Source organism: Solanum dulcamara, chromosome 5 (genome assembly GCF_947179165.1).
Source record: "Solanum dulcamara chromosome 5, daSolDulc1.2, whole genome shotgun sequence".
NCBI classification, from domain to species: Eukaryota; Viridiplantae; Streptophyta; class Magnoliopsida; order Solanales; family Solanaceae; genus Solanum; species Solanum dulcamara.
The window spans coordinates 41,430,121-41,442,427 of record NC_077241.1 but is presented as its reverse complement, the minus strand read 5'-3'; the positions used below and the strand labels follow the sequence as shown (position 1 = coordinate 41,442,427).

General features: G+C 34.1%; 1 non-coding gene across 1 annotated transcript; it reads left to right on the top strand.

Moving 5' to 3' along the window:
• Positions 1 to 1,567: 1,567 nt before the first annotated feature.
• On the top strand, positions 1,568 to 1,683 carry LOC129890880 (U5 spliceosomal RNA). The gene has a single exon (XR_008767071.1). It is a non-coding gene; the product is annotated as a U5 spliceosomal RNA (small nuclear RNA).
• The last annotated feature ends 10,624 nt before the right edge of the window (positions 1,684 to 12,307 follow it).

Here is a 12,307-nt window from a genome sequence, read left to right as displayed (position 1 = left end):
AGTCTTATTTCATCCAATAAGAAAATATCACATAATAAATATTTTTAAAAAAAATTTAAAAATAAAGTGAGGGTTGTTCCAAGGTGTAAGTGAGCCAAAAGATAAATTGAAGGGTATTTTTAGAGCAAAAAGATGAGTAGAAGGATATTTTTATTTTAAAAAATGGATGAATGATGTTTTTAGACCTTTTCCCTATAGTTTAGGGGTATTTTGGACCCTTTTTCGTTTAAAAAACATTTTTCTTTAGTAGGGGTGGGGGTCTTATTTCATCCAATAAGAAAATGTCACATAATCAATATTTTTAAAAAAAAATAAAAAATAGAGTGAGGGTTGTTCCAGGGTGTAAGTGAGCCAAAAGATGAATGGAAGGGTATTTTTAGAGAAAAAAGATGAGTAGAAGGACATTTTTATTTTAAAAAATGGATGAATGATATTTTTAGACCTTTTCCCTATAGTTTAGGGGTATTTTTGGCCCTTTTTCATTTTTAAAAACCTTGACACCTGACATTCCACATGCATAAAATATTTCAACTTAACAAAAATTAAATAAATTATTCATATTAATTAAAAGTTAAAGATTAAAGTATCCCATTCCCCCCCCCCCCCAAAAAAAAATGAAATTAATTTTATAAAAAATAAATTTTAAATATTTTTCTTACCCACTTCACCACCTCCTCCCCTAGTACCCCCGACAAATCCCCCTCCCCCCCAAACCACCACTCCTTCCCAAAAAATATTTAGATATTATTTTTATTTATTTATTAAAAAGAATTCTAACCCACTGCTCCCAATTATTTTTGGGCGTTTTTATCGTTTTACGTTAGATTTATAAATATTCTTTTAGGAAAGTATTATTTTCTACTTCCATACTAAATATAGCAGAAATAAAAAAATTATTTAAAAAATATTCTTGCGGCAAGTAGAAAATATTTTCAAAAAAAATAATATATATCTAACACAAAATTATAAAATAAAATAAAAATTGGGAGCGGAGGGTTAGATAGGATGATGTAGGCTTTGTATTTTTATTAGAACAAACAAAAATAATATCTAATATTTTTTAAAAGATGGATTTGGTGAGAATTTTGTTTTAAACTTTTATAAAAGAAATTTAAAAAATAAAAAATTGGGAAGGGGTGTTATGGTGGGAGGAGGTGGTGTAGTGGAGTACGAAAACTGTGTTAAATTTTATGGTTTTAAAAAAAAATTCTTTTTTTGATAGAGAGTGATACTTTGCTTTTTAACTTTAAATTAAAACCAATATTTTATTATTTTTTTATCAAGATGGAATATTTTGTCCATGTGGAGTGTTATGTGACAATGTTTTTTAAATAAAAAGAGTGTAATACACACATCATCAAGAGAGTATAATAAAAGGGAGAGGTGTGTTTCTCAAACTAATGAGTGATAGTTTAGGTATGAAACCTATACTCCCAATAATTAAGGTATGAATTTTTAAAAAAAAGATATTTTAAATGTGTTTTTGACACCTCACTCAAAAAAATAAGAAAAGAGTGAGGCAAGTACTACACCAGTAATAATAAAGATAACAAAAAAAAATTCACGCAGCCACACAGTGAGCACAAAGTGAACTATTCTTTCACCTTTTACTAAAGAGTATTGTGTCTGCACTATATTTCGTGACATACACTTATTTTTAAGGGGATCTCTTTGTGAGTCCCCCTACCATTCTAGTTTAAGCATTCTGGTATTTTGATTTTTCTAGTCTAAATACAAGCACATAATTCACAATTTAAGAAAATCTTAAGCAAAAGAATAATTTATCTTCTAATTATTGTTACTAGCTCTAAGATGTAAAATTTAAGAAGTCATGAGGAAAATTTAAATGAAGATTCGAGTTGAGAAATAAATTAAGATAATGAGGGATTTATTTTATTACCATTGCAGACTATACGTTATCCGAACATTGGAGTAATGAGTAAAGGCTACAACATATAGGAGTACTGCTTTCTTTTTTTTCCTAAATGAATATTGTATTTTTTTGTGAGGGTTTAGTTTTTATAAAGTATATAATAACGTGACACAAATACTTTTTTGATAAGATTCACTGCTCATTTTGTAGCATCCCCTTTGGAAGGATGCCACTTAACAAAATATAGTTTTTTATATAATCTCAGATAGTCAACACATTTAGAAAACTTGGTTTGAAATTCTATTTTCAATTCAACACCATTGCGGGTCCATAAAATACACATAACTCAAACTAGTAATTATCATAAAATTATTATCTTCCTTTGTGCATAGTGACAAGTCAAATGATAAACCCAGTACATAGCATGACTTGAGTTAAAAGCAAACTCCAAAGTAGAAAAACTAGTCACCCAGTTAGAGTTACAAGCACATGGTTTTGTTTTCACAAGCCTTCAAAATTTCATACAGAAGTTCTACATGTATCATGTACAAGTCCCCAAAATATTTACAAAACTAGATGCTTATGCAGATGTGATCTTCACAAGGGCTCCAAAAAGTCTACTCCAAATGGACATCTTCATCTCTCATCCCGCACATTACCTACGATAGAAAACAACTATCGCTAAGCATAAAGCTTAGTGGTGTATAAACTTTGGGCTTGGAGCCATTAGATTCTTCAACTCTCCTGTTCATCGCAGGTGGCTCAATAAGGTAAAAGTAATCCCAATTGAATAAGTATATCAAAGTATCGAATACAAACCTTGAAGAGTTTCAAAATATCAATATTAATATTCGAAGGCTCAAGTATCAAAAACGTTTTTAATTAAATTCAAAAGAGTTGTCGAATAATCAATTTCACCCAATATATACATCATGCCTTCACACTAAGCATAATCAGTATCAAGACAGACCGAATCCCCAAAATCAAGAAGGACTGAATCCTATTTCAAGAAGGGTAGTCACCCAATATCAAGATAATTAAGAATCATGTTGAAAGTGGCTACTTGTATTCGTAAATGGACGAAAATCCATGGTCAAGATGGAATGTAAATTCAAGGTCAAGAGAGGCAAGATCCGAATTGAGAGGCATGCCAATATCGATGACAAGTCACCTTAACAAGAAGGACAAAGTCCCAACAAAATACAAAATGATCAAGCAATTCGTAAAGTGGGTGGTTTAGCAAAAGTTTTGCAATACTTGAGATAATAATCATACCATAATACAAGACAAAGAGTAAGGAAACAACCCATCAAGATACTTCAAATTTCAGAAAATGAAATATTCCAAGTTAAGTTTATACACAAACCTTGACGTTTTAGCACATAACAAGTTCTACCACAACTCGAGGAGTTCAATTCATCTACGCCATAGACCAACCATAGTTCACTTTGTCAAACAATTCCCCTTACCTTGTATAAGAGAATATATACCTTAAATACACAATCAAATATATATTTAAGTTTAAAAGTCTCAGCATATCGAAACTCAACATGAAATTAATAAAAATCAGCCCAAACTACAAAACAGGAATTCTAGACAGCACTACTGTCTTGTATTGTTGCTCAGTTTCAAAGGGGTAAATAGGGGAAATAGGCTTTGTGGCCTCAATGAAAGTTATATACATATGTCTTAGGGTATTATAAAATTTATAATAACCCCTAAAAAATTTATTTACAAGAATATATGGTCAAACTACCAACAGTAGTCCATTTAGAAATTTTCAAACAAAAATCTGGGCAACACCTCCCCTGTACTTCATCACCCTTTTCCGAGTAGATAAAAGCAAAAATGGCTTTTAGAGACTCAATAAAAGTTGTATATCTATTAAATATATTTCCATAAAATCTTGAATCACTCAAAAAAAATCTTTATACAAGGAGTTATACTAAAATTACTAACAACAGTCCCATCCAAAAATGGGTGTGCAAAACAAAAGTTTATTCCCCAAATTTCGACAACAAAAACTTATCAACAATATCAACAACAATATCAAAAATTATTTTACATCATAAATTAACTAATTCCACCCATTTCATCCAAACAAAACAAACTCTAATCCACAAGTCTTAACAAAGAAATAAACAAGTTTATAACGCTACTTCCTCCGTTTTAATCCGTTAAATCTCTAAACAAGCTTACTAATAAGGAAAAAGGAACCTCAACCTTACCTTAAGAGTAAATAAACCACATCAATTCACTCCTTCTTTACTAATTTTGAGATCAAAGTAAAGACAACGCAACGTGCAACGCCTTTCTCTTCACGAGCTTCGAAATTCGGGACTCAGATTTGGGTCAAAAATGGCTTCTTAGCCTAGAAGTTTTCTCTCTCTCTCTCTATGATGTTCTGGAAAGGTCTGGTCTAAAATGGAAGAAATAATTCTAAAATTATCCTTTATATGGTAAGAAATATGGGCCTGACCCGACTTGGAATCGGGTTGGGCCAAAATCACTATCCAGCTTAACCTTTCTACCTTAAAACATCCATAACGTTTTATACCGAAGTCACATAAAGCCCATGACCTATGTTTGAAAATATACTTCAATTATCTACAACTTTCATTTTAGGAGTTTTCCCAAATTTCCAAATTTTGATGAGGTTATAGCCTCCCTAAGTCAGATCACTTGAAAATGTAACAAAAAAAATAATTTATTTCTTCTAAAAAAATGTTGGGGTGTTACAACTCTCCCCCCCCCCCTTAAGAAATTTTGTCCCGAAATTTACCTTATAGTATCCTCAAAAACAACTATGGATATTGGATTCTCATATCCTCTTCTCTCTCCCAGGTAGTTTCCTTGCTAGAATAATTTCTCCAAAAGACTTTTACTAATAGGATTTTCTTGTTTCTAAGCTCTTTTGTCTCATGCACCAAGATTTGGATAGGTTCCTCTTCGTATGTCAAGTCAGGATTGACCTCAATGGATTCAACGGGAAGAACATGAGATGGATCTGAGCGATATCTTCTAAGCATAGAAATATGGAAGACATTGTGGATTCTATCTAACTCTGGTGGAAGAGCTAGTTTATATGCAACTGGACCAACTCTCTCAAGTACTTCATATGATCCAATAAATTGAGGACTAAGCTTTCCTTTTTGGCTAAATCTCATAATCTTCTTCCATGGAGAAACCTTTAAAAAGACCTTATCTCATACTTGATACTCAATTTCACGCTTCTTAAGATCAGCATAAGACTTTTGTCTATCTGAAGCAATTTTAAGATGATCCTTGATGACTTTTACCTTATCTTCAGTTTTTTGCACAATCTCAGGACCAACCACTTTTCGTTCACCAACTTCACTCCAGCAAAGAGGAGTTCTACACTTTATCCCATATAAGGCTTCATTGGGAGGCATGCCTATACTTGATTGGTAGCTATGATTATAAGCATATTCTATCAAAGAAAGGTGTTTGTCCCAACTACCTTCAAATTCCATAATGCAAGCTCGAAGCATATCTTCCAAGATTTGAATCACCCTCTCGGATTGGCCGTCTGTCTGAGGATGGAAAGATGTACTAAAGTTCAACCAAGTGCCCAAAGCCTCTTGCAAGCTAGTCCAGAATCTAGATGTAAACCTTGGATCTCGGTCAGATATAATAGAAATAGGAACTCCATGTAGCCTCACAGTCTCATCAACATACAATTCTGCTAAACGCTGAAGTGGGTATTCTATTTTGATGGCCAAGAAATGAGCACTTTTTGTTAGCCTATCAACTATAACCCAAATTGCATCATGATTTCTTTGAGTGCGTGGAAGCCCAGAAACAAAGTCCATAGTAATTCTTTCCCATTTCTACTCAGGTATCGACAAGGGTTGTAACAAACCAGTTGGAACTTGATGCTCGGCCTTTACCTATTGACAAACTAAGCATCTAGAAATAAACTCTGCAATGTCCTTCTTCATACCATTCCACCAGTAGTGTTCTTTAATGGTTTGGTATATTTTAATACCTCTAGGATGCATTGCATATGGTGAAGTATGTGCTTCATTCAAAATTTCTCTTCTCAAATTGTCATCTTTAAGGACACATAACCTATTTTGATAATGTAGAACACCATCCTCCCTTAAATTAAAACCAAGCTTTTCTCCAATTTGAGCTTCTTTGATCAATTTCACTAGTTTCTCGTCTAACTTCTGTGCTTTTTTCACCTGTTCAAATAGAACTGGTTTCACTTGCAAACCGGCAGCAATAGAGCCATCAAAGTTAGATGCAAGACAAGCATTCATTTCTATTAATTTAAGAAACAAAGGCAAGTGGCTTAGCGATACACTAGTAAGGCCTTTACGACTTAGAGCATCTGCTACCACATTGTCTTTACCCGAATGATAATCAATCGTGCAGTCATAATCTTTAATGAGTTCAAGCCATCTACGTTGCCTCAAATTCAACTCTTTCGGTCTACCCAAGTACTTCAAACTCTTGTGATCAGTAAATATATGACACTTTTCTCCATATAAGTAATGCCTCCAAATTTTCAAGGCAAACACTATGGAAGCGATCTCAAGTTCATGAGTAGGATAGTTCAATTCATGTGGTTTCAATTTTTGAGAAGCATACGCAACCACTTTCCCATCTTTCATCAAGACACAACCCAAACCATAATGAGAAGCATCACTATATATCGCATATTCTTTTTCTTCAGTTGGTAGAGTAAGTATATGAGCTTGTGTTAATAAGGATTTGAGCTTTTCAAAACTCTCCTGGCATTTGTCCTCCCATACAAACTTGACGTCCTTCCTCAAGAGTTTAGTCAAAGGGGAGGCTATAATGGAGAAGCCTTTGACAACTATAGTATCCTGCTAAACCCAAGAAACTCCTTACTTCAGTTGGACTTTTAGGTGGTTTCCATTCAATAATAGCTTGAATATTACCAGGATCCACTTTCACACCTGCCGCTGACACAATTTGTCCCAGAAAGGCCACTTTACCAAGCCAAAATTCACATTTAGAAAGCTTGGAATAAAGCTTCTTCTCTTGCAGAATTTGCAAAACAATTTGAAGAAGCTTTCCATGATCTTCACTATTGTTGGAGTATATTAAAATATCATCTATAAAAACCACTACAAATTGATCAATATAAGGCTTAAATATGCGATTCATCAGATCCATAAATGTCGTAGGAGCATTCGTCAATCCAAATGGCATCACCAAAAATTCATAATGGTCATATCAAGTCCTAAAGGCAGTTTTAGGGACATCATGTTCCCTTACCCATAGTTGGTAATACCCAAACCTTAAGTCAATATTTGAGAACAAACTAGCACCTTTTAACTGGTCAAATAAATCATCAATCCAAGGCAGTGGGTATTTATTCTTAATTGTTACTTGTTTAGTTATCAGTAATCAATACAAAGCCTAAAAGTCCCATCTTTCTTTTTCACAAATAGCATAGGAGCTCCATATAGAGAAATACTCGAGCGAATAAAACCTTTCTCAAGGAGTTTTTGCAATTTATTTTTCAATTCTTTCAGTTCTGCTGGAACCATTCGATAAGGCATCATAGAAATAGGACAGGAACAACCTCTATAGGAAATTCAACCTCGTTTTACGGGGGCAGTCTGGAAAGACTTTCAGGGAAGACATCAGGAAATTCACACACCACGTGTATATCCTCAAGGCTTGGACTTTCCAGATGTGTATCAAATATATGAGAAAGATAAGCTTCATAACCTTGTCTAACCATCTTCCTTTCCACAACCTCAGAGATGATATTAGATGTCAATGATATTTCACTTTGAATAATAATTGTAAAGGTGAAGGAGCTCTAAAGGTCACATGCTTTGACCTATAATCAACTACCGCATGGTATCTATAAAGCGAATCCATACCGATAATGACATCATAGTCTTGGAAAGGCATTTCAATTAAATCAGCAGGGAAGACTACATTTTGAATCACCAAGGGACAACCTCGATACATTTAATTGCAAATAACTTTTTGGCCCTAAGGACTTTGGACAAGCACACCACAATCGAGTCTCACAGATTTCACATTTTCGTGAAAAGCCAATGATGAGCAAACATACGAATATGTAGAACCAGGATCCAATAATGTAACAACACATAAGTTGAATAAGTAAAATTTACCAATAACAATATCTTCTCCATCTTGGTCATCCCTCTGTCTCATCGCATAAGTTCATTCTGTAGCTCTTGACCCACTTGCTTGATTGGATCCACCTGCACTTGTTATTTATGTATTTCTAGATCTTAAACCTTTATTCCTTTGAGAGGGAGTGGTAATAGGTTTTTGAATAGAGCCTTGCATATATGGAGAAGAAATGGGGTTGGGATTAGCACAATCCCTCACTTTATGATCAAAGCTCCCACAATTAAAACAACCACCAGAAGCTCTTCTACAAGTACCAAAGTGATGTTTTCTACATTGTGCACAAGTGGGTATACGAGTGTTGCCTTGGCCATAGCTTCGAATGCTGGCAGTAGAGGAGCTTGATCTATTCTGCTTATGTTGGGCTAACTTGCAAAAATTATTAGCTTTGGATCTATCAAACCTCCCCCTTTTTGATAGACTTCCTGAATCTGCATAAGTTTTCCTGAACTTGTGTTCATTTCTACCAGCTTGTTCCTTGTCGATCCTTTTCTAAGTAAGAGCAGTTGAAACTAATTTACAAAAGTTTTCATATTATAGGACCACTATAGATTTTTTGATAGAGTCATTCAAACTGTCTTCAAATCGCCTGCACTTATCTTTTTCGTTATGAATAATACCCCAGCATAATGAGATAGCTGAAGAAACTTCTACTGATGTTCAGCGATAGACATACTCCCTTGCTCTAAATTTAAGAAGTCCTTTTTTTTGCATCATGATAAGAAGGTGGGACATACTTCATATGAAATTCCTTCACAAAATCATTCCAAGTAAAAACAAGAGGTTTTGCCCTGGTTTTCGTTACACTTACCCACCAATCATAGGCATCTTTTTGTAATAGTGAGACAACATACTTAAATTTAGCAATGTCTGAACACTCTAACTGCTCGAACACTCTTTCAATACATTCCAACCACTGCTCGACATATGTAGGGTCAATAGTACCTTCAAACTCAACTCTACCCATTTTTCTCATTTTTTCAAAATTCATTTCATCAGGGTCAGGCACTTTTCTAACCATGTGATGAAAGAAATCAGCCATTTGTTGAAAAGGGGGATCAATAGCAAGAGCACTATGACATATTTGAGGGTGTGGCGCAACTCTTGTACCTTGATTATTTTTCGCTTCAGATCCACTTGTAGTAGGAGGATTAGAATTAGAAAAATGTTCTCCAACCCTTTCTTGTAGGTGAAGTTGGGCATTAGAGGTATTTAAACTCTCACGAGCGGCTTCCATAAGTCTATTAGAAGTAGAAGATGCCATGACCTGATTCCTTCATAAGGGAAGATCACATCGCATTACGGACATGTACATGATGCATATGCACTTTATACTAACAAAAAACATGTGACATAAAGAAATAGTATACTAACAAGTCACAACAAAAGTCCTAGAATCATAAACCTAGGCTCTGATACCAACACTTGTAGTATCCCTTTTAGGAAGATGCCACTTACGAAACAAAAGATAGTTTTTTTATAATCCCAGATAGTCAACACATTTAGAAAACTTGGTTTGAAATTCTATTTCCAATTCACCACCATGCGGGTCCATAAAATACATAGAACTCAAACTAGTAATTATCACAAAACTATTATCTTCCTTTGTGCATAATGACAAGTCAAAATATAAACCCAGTACATGGCATGACCTGAGTTAAAAGCACACTCCAAGGTAGCAAAACTACTCACCTAGTTCAAGTTACAAGCACATGGTTTTGTTTGCACAAGCCTTCAAAATTTTATACATAAGTTCCACATGTATCATGTACAAGTCGCCAAAATATTTACAAAACTAGATGCTTATGCAGATGTGATCTTCATAAGGGATTCAAAAATTCTACTCCAAATGGCCATCTTCATCTCTCGTCTCGCACATTACCTACGATAGAAAATAACTATCGCTAAGCATAAAGCTTAGTGGTGTATAAACTTTGGGATTGAAGCCATTAGATTCTTCAATTCCCCTGTTCGTTGCAAGTGGCTCAATAAGGTAAAATTCAGCCCAAATGAACAAGTGTATCAAAGTATCGAATACAAACCTTGAAGAGTTTCAAAATATCAATATTAATATTCGAAGGTTCAAGTATCAACAAAGCTTATAATTTAATTCAAAAGAGTTGTCAAATAATCAATTTCACCTAATATATACGTCACGCCTTCACACTAAGCATAATCAATATCAAGACGGACCAAATTCCCAAAATCAAGAAGGACTGAAGCCCATATCAAGAAGGGTCGTTACCCAATATCAAGAGAATCAAGAACTATGTTGAAAGTGGCTTTCCACTCATACTCGAAAATAAATGAAAATCCATCGTCAAGATGGAATGTAAATCCAAGGTAAAGATAGGCAAGACCTGAATTGAGAGGCATGCCAATATCGATGACAAGTCACCGTAACAAGAAGGAGAAAGTACCAACAAAAATACAAAATGATCAAGCAATTCGTACAAGTGGACAGTTTAGCAAAAGTTTTGCAATACTTGAGATAATAATCATACTATAATACAAGACAAAGAGTAAGGAAACAACCCATCAAGATATTTTAAATTTCAGAAAATAAAATATTCCAAGTTAAAGTTTATACACAAATCTTGGCATTTTAGCACATAACAGGTTCTATTACAACTCGAGAAGTTTAATTCATCTACGCCATAAATCAACCAAAGTCCACTTCGTCAAACAATTCTCCTAAGAGAATATACACTTTAAATACATAATCAAATATCTACTTAAGTTTATAAGTCTCAGCATATCGAAACTCAACATAAAATCAATAAAAATCAGCCCAAACTATCAAAATAGGAATTCCGGACAGCACTATTGTCTTGTACTGTTGCTCAGTTTCAAAGGGGTAAATAGGGGAAATAGGCTTTGTGGAATAATTAAAGCTATAGAAATATCTCTTAGTGTATCATACAATTTAGAATCACCCCTATATCAATTATGTACAAAAAGATATGCTCAAAATACCAACAGCAGTCCATATAGGATTTTCAAAATAAAAATCTGGGCAGCACCTCCCCTATACTTCATCACCCTTTTCCAAGTAGATAAAAGAAAAATTGAGTTTTGGAGCCTAAATAAAAGTTGTATATCTATGAAATATATTTCTATAATATCTTGAATCACTCAAAAAAAAGCTTTATACAAGGAGTTATACTAAAATTACTAACAGAAGTACCATCCAAAAATGGGTGTGCAAAACAAAAGTTTATTCCCCCAATTTCTACAACAACAACTTATCAAAAACATCAACAACAATATCAACAATCATTTTACATCATAACTTAACTAATTCCACCCATTTAATCCAACCAAAATAACCCCTAATCCATAAGTCTCAATAAAGCAACAAATAAGTTTATAACGCTACTTCCTCCGTTCTAATCCGTTAAATCTCTAAACAAGCTTACTAATAAGGAAAAAGGAACCTCAATATTACCTTAAGTGTAAAGAAACCACATTAATACACTCGTTCTTCGCTGATTTTGAGCTCAAAGTGAAGACAATGCAATATGTAACGTCTTTCTATTCAGGAGCTTCAGAATTCGGGACTCGGATTTGGGTCAAAAATGGCTTCTTAGCCTAGAAAATTTCTCTCTCTCTCTCTCTCTCTCTATGATGTTCTGGAAAGGTCCGGTCTAAAATGTAAGAAATAAGGCTGAAATTATCCTTTATATGGTAAGAAATATGGGCCTGAGCCAACTTGGAATCGGGTTGGGCCATAATCACTACCCAGCTTGACCTTTCTGCCTTAAAACATCCATAACATTTTATTCCGATGTCATATATAAGCCCACGACCTATGGTTGGAAAGGTATTTCAATTATCTACAACTTTCATTTTAGGAGTGTTCAAAAATTTCCAAATTTTGATGAGGTTACAGCCTTCCGAAGTCAGATCACCCGAAAATATAAAAAAACAAAACAATAATTGTTTTCTTCTAAAAAAAGTTGGAGTGTTGCACATTTTGTTAATATCAGCAGCCTAAATGCAATCTATTATTTTCTTTTGTGTTAACTCTTCTCCTAATAATTTTTTCACACCCAGATAATATCTTTCCATTTTTATTCCGCCTTTCTTTCATCATGTAGATATTCATATTTGCAATTTAATCACATGTTCTCTCACCTGTCACGATTCGATTTCTCAAGTCATAATGGCACCTACTACAATCCACCGGTAGGTGAGTCTAACCCATAGCATGGAATTAAAAGCAGTGGGCTAACCAGCAAAAGGTAAACAAAGGTAATCAAGAGA